The sequence below is a fragment of the Thalassophryne amazonica genome, chromosome 2, assembly GCF_902500255.1.
Source record: "Thalassophryne amazonica chromosome 2, fThaAma1.1, whole genome shotgun sequence".
Taxonomy (NCBI): domain Eukaryota; kingdom Metazoa; phylum Chordata; class Actinopteri; order Batrachoidiformes; family Batrachoididae; genus Thalassophryne; species Thalassophryne amazonica.
Window position 1 is genome coordinate 33,081,698 of NC_047104.1, and position 23,105 is coordinate 33,104,802.

The following is a 23,105-nucleotide window of genomic DNA, read 5'->3' on the forward strand; positions in this document are numbered from 1 at the left end:
TTTTTTTCTTGATTTCTTGATTGATTACAAAATTAAACAACTGAATGAACATCCTCCGAGGCCGGTGATTCCATAATTTTTGCCAGGGGTTGTAGTCTAAGATAGCATCATGCCACACAAGGTGGAATATTTCTAATTTTGAGCTACGCCATTTCCGTTCTTGACCTCTATGCTTGAGGTCAGGCAAGTAATCATTGAAACAAGGTGACTCTGTTTTGGGGCGTGGTTTTAATATAGGTGGGGCAATCATCCAGTAAGCAGACATTTTAAATTATTTTATTGACAGGCCTATACAAATAATATGCATGCATATGTTAAATAGCCTACATAGGAAATAGCAAAGGACAAGCCACAGCAACCTCAGTGACTCAAAATGCATGGTGTCGGCATCGTCATGGTGCATCAGTGGTCTCAGTATATAGTGACTAGCCTACTGGCAACGTTCTGTTTGTTTGCATGCATGCATGGAAACACTTTTTCCACTATTACAGGTTACGTGACAGAAATTCACCTGACCTTCTAAATTACATGGTGTGGTACATGTAAACAAAATAAGAGATGGAGTTCTTGTCAAACCTGATAAGAGATAGCATTAACTCAACATTGAATTAAAAAAAACAATGAAATGGTAATATTTAGCAGGATGTAACCTTCTATTGTTATAACTGTTCTCACTAGAGTCCCACTGGAATGACAGTTATCTTGACAACACAGAAGTCAGCAGTCCCTTTCCATCACTCAATGGAAATGTTGTCTTTGGATGTGAAGGTTAGAACGTCACTAAAATAGACTGCCATTACTGAGTCAGAGATTGTAGTGATGCCAGATGTCTCACTGAAATTGGTTATTGCTCCGACCCTAATGCAACTCCAACCTCCCTACAAAATACCGCCACATCCAGTGCTCAGAGGGCAATCATGTATCATCCAGAGGAGTTGCAGCATATCATTTGCTGGTCACTGTGGGCTGTACAGGTTAACGAAGTGGATCCTGTCAACCTGAACAAGTGACCCATGAACTGCAACACAGTTTAACTGTGAACCCATGTTGAATCCAGTTTTAACACAAGGTAGTCCACAAAGAAGAATCCCTCCTGCTTATCTAAGAGAGGTCTACATTGGATCACACCCATTCTCTCAACATACAGTCTCATGTTATTTAGGAGCTGAAGCATCACATTCTTTGCAGATTATGGATCTTAAGCATCTTATGCATCTCAAAAGTAAGGGATATCCTGGTTGGTGGCTTAATGAGGAGTCAAAGTCTTTCAGTCTGTCCAGACTTTCAATACTCTCTTTGACTCATTAGCAGTGTGTCAAATGAACTGATACTCATCTCACCAGCCACACTATTGTCTTTAAGTGGTCAGCTTTTAATGTTGAAGGATGTGTGAAATACCTTCTGGGGTATATGGTCTTAGGTCAGAGGTGTATTGCCATATGATTGAAAATCATAGATGTATCTTAAAATAATCATTAAATCTTTAAGCAGTGCTGAAATGATTTTGTGTTAAATGAGTAGTTATTTCAGAGGACGACAGATTATGTGGCATTGATCATGAGGAATCTTTTTTTCAAGCATCATTATGCAGTGAACAGGTACCTCAGTGTTGAGGGCAGTGTTGCCACAGTTACTTTGAAAAAGTAATCCAATTACTGATAACTGATTACTCCTTGAAAAAGTAACTTAGTTACTTTACTGATTACTCAATTGTAAAAGTAACTAAGTTAGATTACTTTTTAGTTACTTTCCCCAGCTGCCGACAATAACCCTCTGCCACCTCAACATGACAATGATACTTGTTTGGCCAAAACTCACTTTATAGTCACCCTTTCTTGACTTCAATGAAAATAAATACGTGTTTTATAAAAAGTAAAATGAAGACCTCTTTCTTGACCCCATATTTAACTGTTGACAGCACTGTAACAGTAAAACTTGCCATTTCTAACCTACATTGTTTATAAATGTAACTATTAAATTCTTTCTAACATTTTTCTAACATTTAAATTCTCTCTAAACATTTTACTTGTCAAAATTATTATTATTATAAGTAGTATGAGTAGTTGTAGTAAAAAAAAAGGCTTCAAACTGGATCTTTAATCTAGGGGTGTTATGGGGGCACATCCCTGCCCCACACCCCCATTCCATTTGGATTCATCCCTGCTTTGGTGTTTGAGCACAAAGAATGGATAACATTTATTTATGCAGAAAACATGACCAGATTTACAGGTAAGAAAGTTTTATTGCGTTTTCACATCATGCGGTCCTCAGAAAGAGAGTTTAGGTGCATTTGAGTGGAAAATAGTTGTTGATGCGTCACGGAGGATCAGCTGTTTTTAACGAGCAGATAAGGAGCGGCTCAGCTCAGAATTCTAAATAAAGGAGAAAAAAAGCATAAAAATGTCTTTGTAAAGCTCAGTGCAGGTGTGCTGTTTTCACTGTGCTTTAAGAGGTGCGGATGAAAAGCTCACAGCTCGCTTAAAGTGGGCAGTTCAGTCGAACCCCGACCCCCTGCCCACGGACCAAGTTTAATGCTGCTGTCGACCCACAATACAAAAATAATAGTAACGCACAGTGACTTGGAGAAGTAACTTTAATCTGATTACTGATTTGGAAAGATTAACGCGTTAGATTACTCGTTACTAAAAAAAAGTGGCAGATTAGAGTAACGCGTTACTAAGTAACTACTAAGTAACGCGTTACCGGCATCACTGGTTGAGGGGCACCAATACATAGATTAGCCTGAGTATATGCCCATAGTTACTTTCAGGAAATGAGATGGAGAGCAGGTCTGACTGGGCGGTCACTGAAACAGTACCAAAAACCTGACCAAATTGTTGCATTTGGTTGGGTAATGGTATATATAAAATCTGTAGGTTTTTTTTTTTTTTTTTGGTCAAGTACCTGGTAAGACAAATGTACTCAGAATTTCAAACCAAGAATGATTTTTTTATGTTACTGCAATCACCTGCAGTGTCTGAAACTAAAGTCCTCATAGTCAAGGTGAAGAGATTTTTTTGTGTATTAAAAGAAAGACTCGAGCTTCCTGAAAGCTCAAGTGAGAACATGAAGAAATGCAACAGCTGTAAACAAAGAAATTAAAACTTTTGAACAAATCAAGGTCGGTTCAGTCAACAGTGACATCAGTTCTCCCAACATTTTTTAAACAAATCAAAATTAGTATGTGTACGCTTAAGTGGAAAATGTAATAAATTATTTATGTTTAAAGCAGGCTGTGGAATTTTAAGCCCCTTTCACATTGGCGTATTTGTATAACTGTGTATTGCGGCATTGTGTTTCATTTAAGTACGCCCGAAATGCGCACATACTCAGCCTTTTTCCATGTTTGTAGATTTGCTTGCAGCTGCGTGTGTTTGCTTTTTAAATGTGTGTACACAGTCGCGTGTAGCCCTTGCCTCTATTTAAAACCAGTTCACTCCTGCTGGCTGTGCAGAACACATCATTGCTTTGGAAAACAGTGGACTGTATCATGAGGGTTTTACGGTTGCATTACTGCCACATATGTAGCCATAGCTGCTATTTGTCTGCCTCTGTGGAAGTGTGCTCTGTTCCATCTAACTGCACAGTGTAGTGCGGCCAGAAACAGAGTCATTAACATTATCATTATTATTTTATTTTTTGTCTTGGTGAATCATTTTCATTGTGTACAGATGCTGCTGAGTCTGGCTGTGGTAAAGGCTGCCGTGAATGAAGTGCGGTGACGCTAAACTTTAAAGCTCCGTTGCTCCAGTCAGTCTGCTGATTGATCAGACCTGATTGATCAGGGCATCTGATGATTGCACCGACATGCAGCAATGAGCTTTTTATTTTAAAGAGTCACAGCGCTTATTCAGGGTTTTATCAACCTGATCGATCAGGCGTCTGATGAGCACACCAACATGCAGCGACGGCTCTTTTATGTTGAAGAGTCATAGCGCTTATTCAGGTTTGATCAGACCTGATCAATCAGGCGTCTGATGAGTGCACCGACATGCAAGCGACGGCGCTTTTATTTTAAAGAGTCACAGCGCTTATTCGGTTTGATCAGACACAGAGAGAGAGAGAAAGAGAGAGACAAAGAGAGAGAGAGAGAGAGGGAGAGAGAGACAGAGTGAGAGAGTGTGCGACAGAGAGAGAGAGAGGGAGAGAGAGAGCACACGACAGAGAGAGAGAGAGGGAGAGAGTGACCTACCTGCTCTTTCTGTTGTGTTTCTGGATTTATGAGTTGAGGTTCGATTCCCTGTTCTGAGCACACACACGTCGATCAGTTAGATCAGCTTTTCTGAGCACACAGAGGCGCTGTGGGCTGCGTGATCCTGTTCTCCAGCTGATTCACTCTGGATGCACTCACTCGGTTTTTGGATGTTACAGGAGCGCTGCATAGGCCGGCGCCACGAGGGGGCGTTTGGGGGTGACGCCCCCTCATGTCATCAACTTCGCCCCCTCGGATGTTAGAGTTATCAAAAAAATAAAAAAGAAAGAAAAAGAAATACTGGAAAATATAGCAAAATATTAGTTATTCAATAATATCATGTATTTAACAAATAAACCAAATTAATTAACTAAAGTAATTAATTTTAAAAACAAACGGATATGACGTGTCGGTGTTCAAGGGATTTGATAGTTGAGGGTTGCGCTTGTCAGTGCGGCAGAGGGGCGGTGCGTTTTCAACACATTGTGACATCAGACACATCGCTTCGGAAGCGGCCAGGGAGATTGCTACGTCCCACTCTGGCTGGTTTCCACAACCTGAATAAAGTTCAGCGATCACCATCTTGAATTTGCGTCACCTGAACCACAAAAAAAACCTTTAAAAAACAGCAGTAGAACGATTCTCCCCATCACCCTGCTGGGAGAAGCTTTTTTCAGCTACTTTTCGGAGTGACACCAGCCGAGGGAGGACTGACGTCTTGGTGGGATATCGATCGAAACCGCGACAGCGGGGCCGACCCGCACGGAGAAGCCGGCCTTCAGGCATCATCACTTGGCAGAGCGATCCAGGCCGCCGGGGTGATGGAGCAAACCCACTCATTCCCGAAATTTCCCACTTTTTGGATATATGCGAAGTCCCAGTTTGCCCAACGGAGTTTAGTTCTGCAGCTTTACTGATGTGAGACTATGTAAAAATAAAACGTGACGTTTACTGAACTGTGAAGGTTTAAATGTTTAGACTAACGTTAGCTTAGCCTTTTAGCACAGTTGATCTGAGTGAACACTTTTAATTTGTAAATGGTTCAGTCTTTTTATTTTTACCAAATAAAGCTACAGCTTTTTTCAGACACCACAAAAGCTCAGCTTTAAATAACTTATTTTTTTCGAGCATTTTTTCCATCGTTTTTTTTTTTTTTTGCACTTTTTTCCCCCTTTTTTTATGTATAAACTGTTTAGTGTTTCTTTATATTTAAAGAAATATTTTTATTTGTCCCAATCAGGAACATTTGCTGTGCAGACAACCAAACTTCCATTGATGAGCTGAACACCACGAAGTGCAGTTGAAAGAAAACATCTCTGCTTTTCAGCAACACCACCAGAGTTAAAAGCTGCAGAAGAGACCTTCATCTGGTCCCGAGAATCCAGCAGAACACCTGCTTCTAAATGAAAGGCTCTTTGAATAGCAACTATTTTATTATTTTTAAAAAAGCTGTTTCATTTTATATTTTAACAATAAATGACGGATTATTAAAATGGCCACGAATCAAAGTAAAAAGACATTTGCACAAGTAGAAGCTCTCCACTTATTGTGCTCAAATTCATATTTTAGAAATGACTCTGTCCTGATAACATAAAAGGCAATTACATATTTGACGAAATTACAAGTTTAAATGACTATAAAAAAAATTCATCATGAGGTTTATGTCACAGAAATCCTACTTTACAATCACACTGCAGTCATTGTTAAATTATTTCCTTTTACATTTATAATAAACATTTGTATTTATTTAGTGTTTGTTTTTCTGGTTGAAATGAGATATAAATAATCTACCAGACTTAAAAAATATACAAGTTTCCATGTTATTTTATTTGTCTAAAAATAATGTCTGAGGTTCCTTATGTTAAACAAGAAATTATCTAATATGAATAACAGGTGGTTTTAATTTACAGATGAAAGGTTTCTAAAGAACCATTTATTGATTTATTTAGCTATTTTAATTACAAGTGCTCTAAACTTTTTTTTTAACAGTAATCAGAAATTTTGAGGTAACAACAACAACAAAAAAACATTTCTAATGATTTTCTTCAGAAAACTGCTCTCTAAATGAGCAGTCCTGTCACACGTTAATGTTTTGTACAGATCAGTGGTTTCTGCACCAATCGGATTGGTCCAATCCATTTTGTACAGATCAGTGGTTTCTGCCACGAGTCTTCCGTGTTTTGGGCCCGACGCGTCGTTCCTGTTGGACAACACGAAGGTACGTCACAGCTCAGAGTGTCGAAAGTTGGTGCATCTCATCTCGACAGAACACCGGCTCTGTGTGGAATGCAGGAGATCACTTGACCGAGGGTCTGTACGTTCAAATAATAATTAAAAAATACTTTCATCACTCTTTACTCTTACTCAGTCAGTCTCTACAACGATGTAGCCTAAATACATGAGCTTTCCGGGAGCGCACCCAATTCATTACGCATGCTCAGAGGCACGTCTCCTGCGGTGCGCACTATTTTTTGGGGGGGGAGCGACCTCGCCCCCTGTGATAAACTCATCGCCCCCTTAATATTTTTTTTTCTGGCGCCGGCCTGGAGTGCTGTGTTGCACAGACTTGGATGCAGTAACACTGTGCTGCGCAAAACTGCTTAAAACTGCATATTTTATGTGTCCAGTGCTGTACGCTGAAGAAAATTAAACAGCGTAGGGAGCAAAAACTGATAAAGTGGGCATAGAGCTGCACAATTTGGCGTAGATGATACACCACAATACGCAGCTCTACGAATATGCCAGTGTGAAGGGGCTTTAGCGTTGAATACATTAGCACAGCAGAAATATTTGAAAATCAGTTATGTGTGAAAGCACTCAAAGTTTGCATTTTTTGCCTATTCTGATACCCTGTCACACATATGCCAATTGAGGCTGAACTGCATCAGAGTGACACATGCAGCCACAATTGGGAAATATTGAGGTGTGGTCTGAAGACCAATGGATGGCAGTCTCTGAGCATCTACATTAGGGTTGAGCCAGATACTCATTTCAGAGTATCTGGTACGGATAAGCATTGTTGATGAGTATGAGCATGACAAGAATGAAACTCGTCAATATCTGTGCTTGTGCTGAAGGAAAAATCCTCATTGGGTAACTGACTGCTTTCATACTCTGTGATTGGCCGTCACACACAGTGCCCGCCCCTCCCTACACAGATACATCTCTCCATTATTCCAGTGTCTCTGGCTTCGATGTGCTTGTGCATGCACACATTGTCAAGACAACAGTGCTGCAGTTGCGTGTGGAGTCGGACAGCACAGACTCGCTGCAGATATGATCACACACTGGTGCTTCGTTTTGAGCTTGTTAAGTGCCAAGGTCACCATTCACTTCGTTTTCTTTTGTTAGTTTCAGTTTCATTTTGGTCTTTTATGCGCTCTGCACTCGCAGAGCAGGAGAAGGCCACGTTCAGTCGTCCACTTTTTCTCAATGATTTGTGACTTTGGGACTTTTTTCCTTTGTTCAGCAAATGCTGTGTGACTGGGTTTTTCATCAGCTTACCTCTATTTCGGTTTGTATGATATTTAAAGTTACTTGGTGAACTTGTTTCATAACATACGTGGTGCATTTGACAAGACAGAGCTGAAAATGTCTTGTGTCGCGTCGGTCACTGGCTCCACGCCAGTCAGGGCTTTTTTTTTTATCCGTATTCTTGCTCTTATGGCTGGTTATGGATGATGATATAAATTCAGTTGGAAAACTTTGCTTGTACTGAACGCAGTGCTTTTGAGAAGAATACAGTGAACAAGGCTGACATATTATTTCCCTGTTTGCCATCACTGGATGTTTGTATGAATCACCAAGTTCACACAGATCATTAAAAAATAAAGTCTTACAGACCACTTAAGCCTGGTTCACACGGCAAGATAATTAGGCCGATATCGGACCCGATCTTCCCCTTCCGACAATTTTAAGGATGCTCTGACAATCATAATGACGCTAAAGATAATCTTATCGGATAATCTAACTGGACTCACACCATATGTGTAAAAGCCGGCATGGTTTCAGCAAAGGTGTGTAGTGGCACGCATGCACATGTGCACCATGCACACTTGCGCCCTGCACAGTGCCCTGCACAGTGCCCTGCACACAGCACCCCACACTCGCGGGGCTGGAATTATCACTCAGCTTTGGTGCGTGTGTGTGTTCATATGGCTGCATGAGCCATTAAGTGTGCATGAGTGGCGCGCATGTGCACACTTGCCACTGGACACCTTTGCTGAAAGTTTCTGGCAGTGAGCCAAGCAGTCCACACCATGCTTTGACACATATGGTGTGAGTCAGGTCCAGGCGTTGGTTGTACTGTGTGTTCAGTACCGGGTGGACCTGTGCAAGGGAGAAACACAGTGCTCCCTTCCACTCCAGTCCTGTGTTTTCCATCCAGATGTTTGGACATCGGGCAGTCTTCCGAGCCTTTTTGGGCTGTCTGACAGCAGTCTCTGTCATTTACCTGTTGTCTACATACACTTGGATGCCATCGTGCAGGTGTGGACAAGGTAGTCTGGATGTGTTCTGACATGGCTGACCACACCTCTTTCCCCTCCCAACTATGTCTGATTATGGCAATTTTTGCCATTTCGGTCTGGTTCCTGCACATTCTTGCTATGTGTGATGGGGGCTTGAATGTCCTTGTTTCTGCTTGAAGATTTTGTATTTAACTGTCAAAGTAGGGTACTATAGCAGCATGCAAGCTGTTGTTTGATGGGCAGGTGTAGTGCACATTCTTGCTCATGTGTGAATTTTTTTTTCCCCAAGCACATCAGTCACTAGCAGAGAAGCCTTTGACCCCTGTCACACATAACAAGAATCAGGCCGGAATGGGGGGGGAAAAACAAATGTCGGGGCACAGTCAGGAGGGACAGACAGTCAAACAGCCGTCTATGACTGCCAGATGACCACGTAGAAAGTAGGCAAAAGCCAGTCCGGACTGAGTCGTGCACATCTGTAGCCCAAGCATTGTTGGACAACAGTACGTAGACTTGGACTGTTGTCAGAATACACCCAGAATCATAAATAAAGTGCTCAGACTACTGGACGGATGCGCCCAGGGGTGTCACCCACCCACTCACTCACTCACTGACTTGCTTGTCCACTCGCTGTCTCATATGCACTGACCTTTGAGCAGGACAATGTGCTGCCAGGATGACATGTGTGAGACACAGGATGGACTGTCAGCACTGTGCTCACAGACACACCACAGCGACAGTGATTTGTTGACCACACGGAGTGCACGGAATAGCTGTGCTCTTTACTGAGTGGTTGGATCGCTGGTGCGCGGTGTGCACACGACAATGCCTGACATGGGATATTTCAATGCCATGGTGGACGGGGCAATTTGTGAGCATACAGATGATAAACACACTTTATTTCCAAATCACAGCTTGAACTTGTAATAATCAACATTTCTCATGAATTGCTATTATGTCTAAATAACATAGGTGTCATTAACAGTAAAAACGAAAAAAAAAAAAAATAAATCATATAATGTGGTCATTATACAAATCATATACAATGGCATCAATAACCAAAATTTATGTTTTCTGTCTAGTTTGTATCCTAAGCACTCTTCATAAAAGAAATAACAAAAGGTGTTACTGCAAATAATAATATGTGGAATAGAATAGGTTAGGATGGTGATAAACATAACTAACTAGGATTATCATGTCAGTGTATGTAAATGTTTGGTGTTATCAGTCTTTCACATATAAATCTGCATATGCATGTTTTCTACTTGTATGACAGTCATCAGCTGGCTATTCATCAGACAGAAAAAACATGTTTGAACAGCTTTAAACTCACAAAAAAACAGCAACATGTAATATTCAGCAAGTGGCAGTTTGAAAAATAAGAATATTATGCAAGTATACATTTTGGGCCTTTCACATTGAATACTTCAGGCCAATCCATCAACGCTTCCCAATCCGTCGGATGTGTTTCCAACGTGTCTAACGCGTCCGACGCGTGACGTCATGCTTCGCTTTGGAAGCAGCAAGGGGGCAGAGATTTCTACTTCACACTATGGCTGTTTCCACAACCTGAAAAAAAGTTGAGCGATCGCCATCTTGAATTTGGGTCGCCTGAACCAAAAAAAGCTTTAAAAACAGCAGCAGAATGATTCTCCCATCACCCTGCTGGGAGAAGCTTTTTTTCAGCTACTTTTCAGAGTGATGCCGACCGAGGGTGGACTGACGACTTGGTGGGAAATCGATCGAACCGCGACCGACCCGCACGGAGAAGCCGGCATTCAGGCATCATCCCTGGGCAGACCGAGGCAGGCAGTCGGGGGGATGAAGCAAACCCACTCAGTCCAAAATCTCCCACTTTTTGGATATATGCGAAGTCCCAGTTTGCCCAACGGAGTTTAGTTTTGTAGCTTTATCGAGGTGAGAATAAAATAAAGTAAAATGTGACGTTTCGGCACTGCTGTGGTTATTGATCGCTAACGTTAGCTTAGCTTTTTAGCACAGTTGATCTGAGTGAATGCTTAATTTGTAAATGGTTCAGTCTTTCTTATTTTACCAAATAAAACTACAGCTTTTTTCGGAGACCACAAATTTCCACTTTAAATAACTTTTTTTCTGGCATTTTTTTTCCATCATTTTTTTTCCCATCATTTTTTCTTTTTTATATATAACTGTTTTAGTGTTTCATTATATTTAAAGAAATATTTTTATTTGTCCCAGTCAGGAACATTTGCTGTGCAGACAACCAAACGTCCATTGATTTGCTGAACACCACAGAGTCCATTTGAAAGAAAACATCTCTGCTCTTCAAAATAGGACAAAAGTGTCTTCAGCAACACCACCAGAGTTCAAAGCTGCAGAAGAGACCTTCATCTGGTCTCGAGAATCCAGCATAACATCACCTGCGTCTAAATAAAAGGCTCTTTCAACAGCAACTATTTTATTATTTTTTTAAAAAGCTGTTTCATTTTATATTTTAACAATAAATGAACAGATCATTAAAAATGTCCACGAATCAGAGTCAAAAAACATTTGCACAGGTAGAAGCTCTCCACTTATTGCGCTCAAATTCATATTTTAGAAATGACTGTCCTGATAACAACATTAAAGGCAATTACACTCAACAAAAATATAAACGCAACACTTTTGGTTTTGCTCCCATTTTGTATGAGATGAACTCAAAGATCTAAAACTTTTTCCACATACACAATATCACCATTTCCCTCAAATATTGTTCACAAACCAGTCTAAATCTGTGATAGTGAGCATTTCTCCTTTGCTGAGATAATCCATCCCACCTCACAGGTGTGCCATATCAAGATGCTGATTAGACACCATGATTAGTGCACAGGTGTGCCTTAGACTGCCCACAATAAAAGGCCACTCTGAAAGGTGCAGTTTTGTTTTATTGGGGGGGGATACCAGTCAGTATCTGTGTGACCACCATTTGCCTCATACAGTGCAACACATCTCCTTCGCATAGAGTTGATCAGGTTGTCAATTGTGGCCTGTGGAATGTTGGTCCACTCCTCTTCAATGGCTGTGCGAAGTTGCTGGATATTGGCACGAACTGGTACACGCTGTCGTATACGCCGGTCCAGAGCAATGGGTGACATGTCCGGTGTGTATGCCGGCCATGCAAGAGCTGGGACATTTTCAGCTTCCAAGAATTGTGTACAGATCCTTGCAACATGGGGCCGTGCATTATCCTGCTGCAACATGAGGTGATGTTCTTGGATGTATGGCACAACAATGGGCCTCAGGATCTCGTCACGGTATCTCTGTGCATTCAAAATGCCATCAATAAAATGCACCTGTGTTCTTCGTCCATAACAGACGCCTGCCCATACCATAACCCCACCGCCACCATGGGCCACTCGATCCACAACATTGACATCAGAAAACCGCTCACCCACACAACGCCACACACGCTGTCTGCCATCTGCCCTGAACAGTGTGAACCGGGATTCATCCGTGAAGAGAACACCTCTCCAACGTGCCAAACGCCAGTGAATGTGAGCATTTGCCCACTCAAGTCGGTTACGACGACGAACTGGAGTCAGGTAGAGACCCCAATGAGGACGACGAGCATGCAGATGAGCTTCCCTGAGACGGTTTCTGACAGTTTGTGCAGAAATTCTTTGGTTATGCAAACCGATTGTTTCAGCAGCTGTCCGAGTGGCTGGTCTCAGACGATCTTGGAGGTGAACATGCTGGATGTGGAGGTCCTGGGCTGGTGTGGTTACACATGGTCTGCGGTTGTGAGGCTGGTTGGATGTACTGCCAAATTCTCTGAAACGCCTTTGGAGACGGCTTATGGTAGAGAAATGAACATTCAGTACATGAGCAACAGCTCTGGTTGACATTCATGCTGTCAGCATGCCAATTGCACGCTCCCTCAAATCTTGCGACATGTGTGGGATTGTGCTGTGTGATAAAACTGCACCTTTCAGAGTGGCCTTTTATTGTGGACAATCTAAGGCACACCTGTGCACTAATCATGGTGTCTAATCAGCATCTTGATATGGCACACCTGTGAGGTGGGATGGATTATCTCAGCAAAGGAGAAGTGCTCATTATCACAGATTTAGACTGGTTTGTGAACAATATTTGAGGGAAATGGTGATATTGTGTATGTGGAAAAAGTTTTAGATCTTTGAGTTCATCTCATACAAAATGGGAGCAAAACCAAAAGTGTTGCGTTTATATTTTTGTTGAGTATACATATTTTGGCGAAATTACAAGTCGAAATGACTATAAAAAAATTCATGAGGTTTATGTCATAGAAATCCTGCTTTACAGTCACACTGCAGTCATTGTTAAATTATTTCCTGTTGCATTTATAATAAACATTTGTATTTATTTACAGTGTCTGTTTTTCTGGTTGAAATGAGATATAAATAATCTACCAGACTTAAAAAATGTACACATTTCCATGTTATTTTGACTAAAAATAAATGTCTGAGGTTCCTTATGTTAAACAATAAATTATCTAATCTGAAATAACAGTTGGTTTTAATTTACAGATGAAAGGTTTCTAAAGAACCATTTATTGAATTATTTAGCTATTTTAATTACAAGTGTTCTAAGCTTTTTTTTTAACAGTAATCAGAAATTCTGAGGTAACAAACAACAACAAAAAACTTTTTCTTCAGAAAACTGCTCTATAAATGAACCTGTGACACGTTTGTTTTGTACAGATCAGTGGTTTCTGCACCAATCCTTTTTGTAGAGATCAGTGGTTTCTGCCACTAGCCCGACGCATCATTCCTATTGGACAACGCAAAGGTACGTCAGAGCTCAGAGTGTCAAAAGTTGGATTGGATTGAAATTTGACTGTGTCAGCCTGCCGACAAGCAGCAATGCACGCTCCCGTCAGAAGTGTTGGTTTAGCTCAGCTTTTGACGCGATGCATCTGACGCATCTAAAAAGCAACGCGTCTCATTGATAATAATGCTTTTTAGACTGATTTTTGATGCGTCTGACATATTCAGTGTGAAAGGCCCATTTATCTGAATCTGCAGCTTGGGGTTTTCACAAAATGCTGAAGAAACACATGTGTAATGTCCATTCATTTCTCTCTTAAAATAAAAATTGTAAGTCTTTAACAAGTTATACATTTTACAAAATACATGTTAAAGCAACAAAATCTGTCATATAGTCACCTACTCTGCACATCCTCCTTCACAAGCACATAATTTGGTGCAAGTCAGGGCATTTTGCTTGCATTTACACAACCCCCTGCATGCTTGAGTTGCTGAGAAGTGAGTGATCATTATACTCGTGCCTGGAAATAAATAAACAAATAAATAACCATTCTTTACTGGTTCTGACCACTGCCCCTGAAATTCAAGACAACGCAATATTATGCGTTTGTTATGCATGCACTATTACTCTTTCAACAATACTCTTTCAATATTACTCGTTCAACAAGATGAACAGGAAAACTTAGATTATTACAACTGCAATCATTTTGTCAAGTAAAAAGTCCATCTTTGCAATGTGAAAGTCAAAGCCAGGGGGATAAAAATGTTGGGAATGCACTTCTAATAGACTATAACACATTGCTTTGTGAGGTTTTAAAAAGAATTTCAACATCAGTCATAATAAAAATCAAAGTGTGTAAGGACAGAACTATTCAAGGACAAAATTATTTAAAAAAGCTATTTTTAGCACTCTGGCAGCAATCTTTTAAAAATGGTGCCACACCCCTTCAGAAGATGAATTTCACTGGTGTCCACCCCAGTTATTGTCTATATACCCTGTGCTACATGTGTGTCACATTTCATGCTTTCTTCATATTCTGAATAATGCTTTTGCTTAGAACCATAGGCGTAGGAGGTGGGGTCTATTTGGGGGGGGACACACCAAATTTGCCCAAATTTCACAAACCCCCATGACTCTTTAAATTACCATATATTTATATACCCATATTTATATTTATATTGGTAATCAAATAGCGGTTTGATTGTTTACATTAATTGCAAAAATAAGTCTGACAACATTTTAGGTCATTCTATTCTGTATTCAGAGTCTACATGCATACACATGAATTGCTGTGAGTGTGTATAAAACAGACCTCCCTCAAGACAGACACATGAAAGTACTTGTTACAAAATTGTTCACAACTTGGTATCAACACTTGTCAAGAGATTTATAATTGGAATAACATATCCAGAAAAGGCAAACCTAATCAAGTACAATATTAAATGAAAACATGCCTGACAATTATCACATACAGCTGTATAAGTAGACGACTCAAAAGCTACCCCAGGTGACTACTTCTGCAGAGGGTATCAAGATAGTGTAATGCTACGTTTACACATAACGACAACAAGTCACAAATGCCACGAAGTACACATTCTTGGTCGCTGATCACGAATGTGATTATTCAGGGCAGAGGCGTCAGGTGTCCTCAGGAACTGCTGCAACCTGTTACCACACGTTACGATTAATGGCACATGTTGCCGGAGAATTATCAGGAACCATTACGCACGGTCAAGAATAGTGTTCCACGTTGTTACGCGCTATCGCGCGCTATTGCGCATAACAGCGCATCGTTAAGTTCTGTCACGTTGTGAACGAGGTGAACTGTCTCCACACACACACCCATATTCATCCAACCGAATTCAGATCGCTCCAATTTTTCAGAAGAACTTTGTGACTGCATGTGTAGTTGGGCTCTGTGCCATGGAGTGGCACAGAGAGGAGGAAAACGACAGCGCCAGATGTGTGGCTTCATGCGGCTCTCGTCTGGCGCATTTTTCCAAACATCAGGCACATGCAGCAGGTGGAACACCTACAGGAGCGCGCTGAAGAGCACTGAAATTTGACTTTTAGCCGACTTGGTGTCAGCGATCAAACAATGTTGTGCAGCACAGGGTTTAATTGTGCGCGCGCTTCTTCCTCCGCCGAACTGGAGGAGGTGCAGAGATGTCTGGCTGCACGTGAGTCTCCTCTCGCTCCTCTGGTTGCTCAGACTCGTTCTCCCGCTCATCGGTTACAGCAGGTGGAACACCTGCAGGAGCGTCCTGAGGAGCTTCAGCAGGAACTGTGGACCGACATTTGAAGCCGAGTTTAATTGTGCGCACATGACAGAAAACTGATCCGTCGTGGCGCGCAGTGACTTGACAGTTTCCGTGTCACTTCGTAATAACGTGTGACAGTTTGGGCTCCAAGACCCATCACAGGAACCACTACGAACGTTGTCACGTTCTATTAAGGATCAATACTCATCAAGACGGATCAATACTCTCAGTTGCGACCTCCATGACGTGAGACGAAATGAGGGTGGTGTGTGACATACGTGGAAGATTTTTTGACAGGCAAAAACATGCTCCACGAATACCAAGAATATCACGCACCAACATGCACTATTAAGAAACCTATTCAGATGCATTAAGTCACATTAAGAATGTCAGGAATGTGTCACGAATGACAGAAAAATGACATTCGTAACGTGTCTTGCTTATGTGTAAACGCACCTTAAGACAATGTTAAATTGTAATCAATCAGAAAAACATTTTTGTTCCTTCCCCTCTTTCTACCAAACACATCAACAATTGATGTCCACTTTGTTGGTGTGGCTTCTTTCAATACACAGAAGTCCTAATGATAAGAAACGATCCTGACCCATAGTAGACCTGAGGTAGCTTTTCAGTCTTAAACATGAAAATGACCTCTCTGCTGAGCACGATGTAGCAGGTAATAACTGCCAGGGTTTTTTGCCAACTCAGTGAAATGTGGCAATGTCTCACATAGGGAATTTGACTGGAGATAGTTCACAATGTGATTGGAATTTTTTAACTCAACACCTTCCAGATTGTGAAAAATGTTGGTTTCAGCCATTAGAGTGTCCAGATCGACCTTGTAGAAATCTGACACTACTTTGAAAGTGGTTTCTTCAGCTTTACCTAACACTATTTCTGCAAGGGATGTCAAGATATGTGTGTCTCTACTTGTGAACTTCTCTCTCATTTCAGAGAGCACTCTGTCCAGTGCATCATCATACACTTCAGTCCTTGCTCTCTGGAGGTCTGTGATGGAGAAGGGCTCTTCAGCAGTCTCTCCTGTCAGGGCGTGCAGCTTCGTTGATGGCTTTTTCTGCCTTTTAGTTGTTTCAACTTCTCCAATGTCTGGGGCAATGTCACAGACTTTTTACCTCTCACCCTCCCATCTCCTCCCTCACTTTTCTCATTCCCATCTCCTCACTCTCCTTCACCTCTCACCCTCCTCCCTCACCTCTCACCTTCTCATCTAACCTTCCTCCCTCCGGTCAGCCTCCTTCACCTCTCACCCTCCTATCTCACTCACCTCACCCTCCTTCACCTCTCACCTTCCCCTTTCCTCACCTTGACCCCATCCTTCACCCTCCTTCACCTCTCACCTTCCCATCTCCTCATCCTCCTCCCTCATCTCTCACCCCCCATCTCCTCATCCTCCTCCCTCACCTCTCACCCCCCATCTCCTCATCCTCTTCCCTCACCCTCCCATCTTTTCAACCTCCTCCCTCCTATCTGCAGTGGTGGCGCCATCTGATGAATATTTTCATGCCTCACTCTCCCATTGGAATACTCTTAAGGCACAAATTTACTTGTTTCAATATGTATGGACAACATAAGAAATATGGCATCTAAACACATGACTGACCCTTGGTAACAACACTATAACATACATATTTCCAAATATAAAAATCTCACATAACTGACAGGCTTACTACATGATGTGATAAAAATACCTCTTAATATGATGGAACTAAATGTATTTGGTTCCCAAAAAAGCCAATAAAGGCTGTCACAACCTCCTTAGGGTTCTAGTTTCAATATGGCTCCACCCAAGCCTAGCCACATGGCCCATATGTGAGGCTTACATCATCTAGTGTCAGGCATAAATAACATATCTGGATCATAAACTATACTGAAAACAGTTCTTTGATACTTATGGTGAATTACATACCTTGTTGTGCTCTTTATGAGTTCAGGTTATTCTTGTTTTTTTTTTTTTTTGTGAAAAGACGTGGACATCAGCACTTTTTCGGCACATTAAGACAGACGTGCGGAGGAGTTCGGCGCGTCATGGTGCAGCCGCTCGGCGCAAAGAAACACCGTGATGAAGACTCACAGGACATGTTGGGGCTTGTCCAGCTCAAGCTCAGTTTCTCGGATATTCACACGACAGAAAAGCAACCAGAATCCGTCTGAAAGCCATCCTAAGAGACCAACACCGAGGTGGTTTTGTGCTGCGTCAAGAGCGGCACGGTGGCGCGTCCCTCGGCTTCTTTTTCCATGAAAAAAAACTCCTGTAACGGTGGAATGTGCCGGAAAAAGTGCTGATGTCCACGTCTTTTCACAATTCCTGTGCTAGTCAGAGGACATACCGGATCAAGACAGCGTCCAGTTTAGAAATGAATGGCACATTTCACTGTTACAGGAGTTTTTGTCATGGAAAGAGGAACAAAGGAGGAGGAATTCCGCGCGTCGCGGCGGAGCTGCATGGCAAAAAGCAATACCGTGATGAAGCCTCACAGGACATGTTCTGGCATGTCCAGCTCATGCACAATCACAATCGGATATTCACACGACTGGAAAGCAACCGGAATCCGTCTGAAATCCACCTTTAAGCCGTCCTGTGAGACCAACACTGAGGTGGTTTTGTCCCGCGTAATGAACGGCTCTGTGGCGCGTCCCTCGGCTTCTTTTTCCATGAAAAAAAAAAGAACTCTGTAACGGTGGAATGTGCCGGAAAAAGTGCTGATGACCACATCTTCTGCCTTTTTGTGAAAGTCAGACGAGGTCCCAGATCAACAAAGCTTTCACGTTGGAAATGATCTGGTTGTTTGTGCTCTGCGCTCTCAGCAGTTGTGGGCCGTCCTTAAAGGGGCAGTAACACTCCTTAATCTGTTTAATCCCCATAAAATCATCCCTGAAAGCCATATAAATTTTTCGAACGGTGTCCACCTGGAGGTCTCTTACAGTTTCTGGAAAAAAATTGATGCAGCAAAGATCCAAATTATTCAGACATTTATTCGCAATAAAAAATAGACGAGAGGGGTAGACCACACCTCACTCAAAGCCTGCCCACAGGCGAATGAAGCAACCGACAGGCATGAAAAAACTCACGCATGTGCACGAGGGTTCAAGCTTGGCTGACGCAATCACACGTGATTCAAATCCATATGCTTTTTGAAAAAAATAATAGGGTCGGATACTTTTCTAACAGACCTCGTATATATATATATATATATATATATATATATATATATGCACAATTATCCTCGTATATATATATATATATATATATATATATATATATATATATATATATATATATATACAAGGATAATTGTGCATATATATATATATATATATATATATATATATATATATGCACAATTATCCTTTATTGACCGAGTTTCATTCATGAAGTCAGTGGTGTGTCTACACATCTCTGTGTGTGAGTGGTGTGTGTAAGTGAAGAGTTAATGGTCCATGTCCTCAGATGACACAGGCACAGGCAGGAAACATGCACCTGTTTATCAACCAAATGTCACAGACAAAATGATAAGAATAACCAAAACCACTAAGGAAATATTGTCTCCCTTGTTCCTCCGTTTGTGGGATTGCCAACATGCTCAGCTTTCCGGCATATTCCACCTGTTTCTTGACGAGACTAATTGAACTTCTATGCGTGCTGCCTCCTGACTTATACGTAATTAAAATGGCAACCATGCCTCCTTGCCGAGACACAGCTCAGTGCAAGTGCGGCCTCTAGTACTCATATATATACCCTCTTTGGTTGGTGCACAGGTGGCCTTTAGTTCTCTTACTCTCCACCAGGAGGCAGCACTGCTTGGGCTTTGGACTGGAAGGAGTGGGCTTCATGCTGGCATTTACAGCCCTAGACCCTGGCACTAGACTCTATAGAGTTGAAGACATCTGTTCTACTTCTACACTGATGATGGTCATCACACTTTCGAGTAAAATTTCATTATCATTTTTTTTTCTTGGCATTTGGAATATTTTTTTAGACATAAACATATTTTCCTTAACATGGCCCATGCCCGAATTTCCCAGCCCATCTGCCCAAATTTGAGCATTTTGCCGAGCCCGGGGGGGGGGGGGGGCAGTTGCTCCCCCTGCTCCCCTACCTCCTACGCCTATGCTTAGAACTTGTACTGAGGTTGTGAAAACTTGACTCTGCACAATGAATATAATAGGAATCTATTGTATATAGACATTGTGTGTCCACTGTCAGGACAGAATTATCCAAAATTCCAGGATTTTAACAAAAACTATTTGATGCTGAGGCAGAACAAGCAACTCTCAAAAATAGGAATAATGCTTATATACACATCTGAATAAAGTCATTAAAGAAATTTTGCTCAAAGTGAAAGCGTCACATTGTCAAAACTGCTCTGCTGATGAATCAAACACCTTTGCAGTGAGCTGATGAATACAAATAGCAAACATGAGGATACTTATACTTATTGCCCTCCAGGTGGTGGTGTTCTTTTATACTAAATCCACGAGTGAACCCAGGCATCAGCATCTACGTATGAAATTATGTAGTGCCTACCTGCAAATGGTTGTTGTAGTACCCGGCTCACAGTCACCCCTGCACATTGTGAACTGTTTCTCAGCCTATGCCCACAGGTAACTTCTACCTCTATCTCCAGGCTAGAACACTGTGTGTTAGTGATAGGGGATTATATTACCTGCAAAGTCAGATTACAGATGCCATCTGAAGTTAAATGTATTTCTGGGGCCAAAGTAGCTGACAATGCCTCTCACCTTAGGTTGCTGACTATGCACAAGGGCAGACAGACAAAGGAACACAAGACTAGTTATACCCACATAATTATTCATGTCGGCACCAATGATGTTACAATGTGACAATCAGAAATCACAAAAATGGACATAGAGAGGACTTCTGACTTTGCCAGAAAGATGTGTCAACATTAATAGTCTACAAATTACAAAATTGTCATCTTCCTTCACTATATCATTCACTCATTCATCCACCCTCACACATGAAAAACCTACACACACATCTCATCTATAATGTACAGCATCTAAAAACTAAATATCTGTATGTTAACACACTCACTCTTTCACTCACCCACTCTTTCACTCAGTGCTATTTACAAATGGCTATAACTTTGGTGACTTTTAAGCGAAAGCTTAAGCCTAAAGGTGAACATCTTAAAGTTAGATATTGTCTTAAAATCAAATGGCAATGAAGTCCACAGCTTTGTGCTTTTAAAAGAAAAGGCAGACTGACCAAAGGAGGTCCTGCAGTCTGGGATCTTACAGTTCTGATTTATGAAACCTCTGGTGACTCTACTTCCGTCTGGTGTCTGGGTAAATGAAATGAGTGGCTCAGGTGCTAGATTATTAATACATTTGAATACCAGCTTGAGAATGCATAAATTGCTAAAGCTTTCAAAGCTTACTAGTTTATTCTTCTCAAGAATATTACAGTGATGGTAGCGGATTTGTTTTTTATCCATAATTTTTATTGTTTGATTGTACAATGAAGCAATGTGTTTTGCCGCCGAAGGGGTAGCCTGAGCCCATGCTGTCATGCAGTATGATATATGTAAGAATATCATAGCATGCATGTGCAGGAGGGTGGCCTGTTTTGGAATGTAAGCTCTAATTAATTGAAAGCAATTAAGATTTCTTTGTATGATTTTAGATATTTTCTTAATATGATTATCAAATTTCAGTTGTGGGGTCAAGGACCAACCCAAGATATTTAAATTGTGTTACAGATTTTATGTTTGTATTTTGAAAATGTATTTGAAAACTTTGTACTACATTTTGTTTTTGAATTGAAAACACATTGAAACTGTCTTGGTTAGATTTAACACCACCTGATTTTGAATGTGCCATTGACTCACCTCAGCCATACATGCAGTCAAAACTTCTGCTACCTGCTCCGGTGACTCAGCAGTTGCATAAAAAACTGCATCATCCGCATAAACTTGGCAACTGGCACCATTACAAGTTACAGGTATGTCATTTATAAATATGCTAAACAGCAAGGGTCCCAGTATAGAGCCCTGTGGTATGCCCTGTCAAATGTTTAAGAATGAGGACTTATCTTGAGCTATTTTAACACACTGTTCTCTGTCCTGAAAATACAATGCAAACTAGCTCACTGCTTCCCGAGATGTTAAAAGATGGCATTTTAGAAAAAAGCACGCTGTGACTGATCATTTCGAAAGCCTTTTTTAAGACTGCTCCTAACACCTGACCTCTATCCAGGGACTTTTTCACATTCTCAGCCAAACAGCAGTTTGCTATTTCAGTTGAATAACCAGATCTAAAACCAAACTGCTGTGGGTGGAGGAGGTGATTGGCTTCCAAATGGTCAGTTGTGCAGGTACCACTTTTTAGATCACATTTGATAGTATAGGCAAAATTGATATTGCCCAGTAATTGCACGTGGAGTCAATTTGACTCTCTGGTCTGCTTAGGATGACACATAGCCAAGGTCAGGTGAATAAAATTCAAACATGGTACTTTGTCAGCAAATATATCTGAATTCTTACATGAATTTGGTGAGTTTATCTCTAATTTGGTGACCTGTGTTTCTGATTATTGGTGACTTCAACATTAATGTAAACAAGGCATTTGACCACTTCTGCAAATCATTCAAGGACATTATAGATGCAGGGGAGGTGATGGTCTAGTGGTTAAGGTGTTGGGCTTGAGTCCAGAAGATCATGGGTTCAAATCCCCACCTGACCGGAAAATCACTAAGGGCCCTTGGGCAAGGCCTTTAATCCCCTATTGCTCCCAGTATGTAGTGAGCGGCTTGTATGGCAGCACCCTGACATCGGGGTGAATGTGAGGCATAATTGTAAAGTGCTTTGAGCATCTGATGCAGATGGAAAAGCGCTATATAAATGCAGTCCATTTACCATTCATTCTACCATTAGCAATGTATTCAGGGTTCAACTCACATTAGTGGAAAGACCCTGGATTTGGTCCTACTTCATGGTATTGCTGTCTCAAATATTGACACTGTGTCTCTTGTGTCGGTGGTTTGAGGTCACTCACTTATTAAGTTTCAAGTCTCATTGCCTTTATTGCTGGGACAAGACACTTATTTATCATCACTGTGATGCATCAACTCCTCAACTATAAATTAACTTGTTGCCAGACTGCCTGATATCTTAGCGTCACTTTCTGAACATGATCCTTCAGTAGATAGTCTTGTGGACAGCTTCAACTCAGCACTCACAAGCACATTTGACATGATTGCTCCACCTACACTAAAACCATGCCTCCACAAAACAAACTCTCCTCAGTTCAATGATCATCTACATGACCTGAAGCATAAATCTAGAGGTCAAGCATGGAAATGGCGTAGCTCAAAACTAGAACTATTCCACCTTGCGTGGCGCGATGCTAATTTGGATTATAAGGATACACTATTGG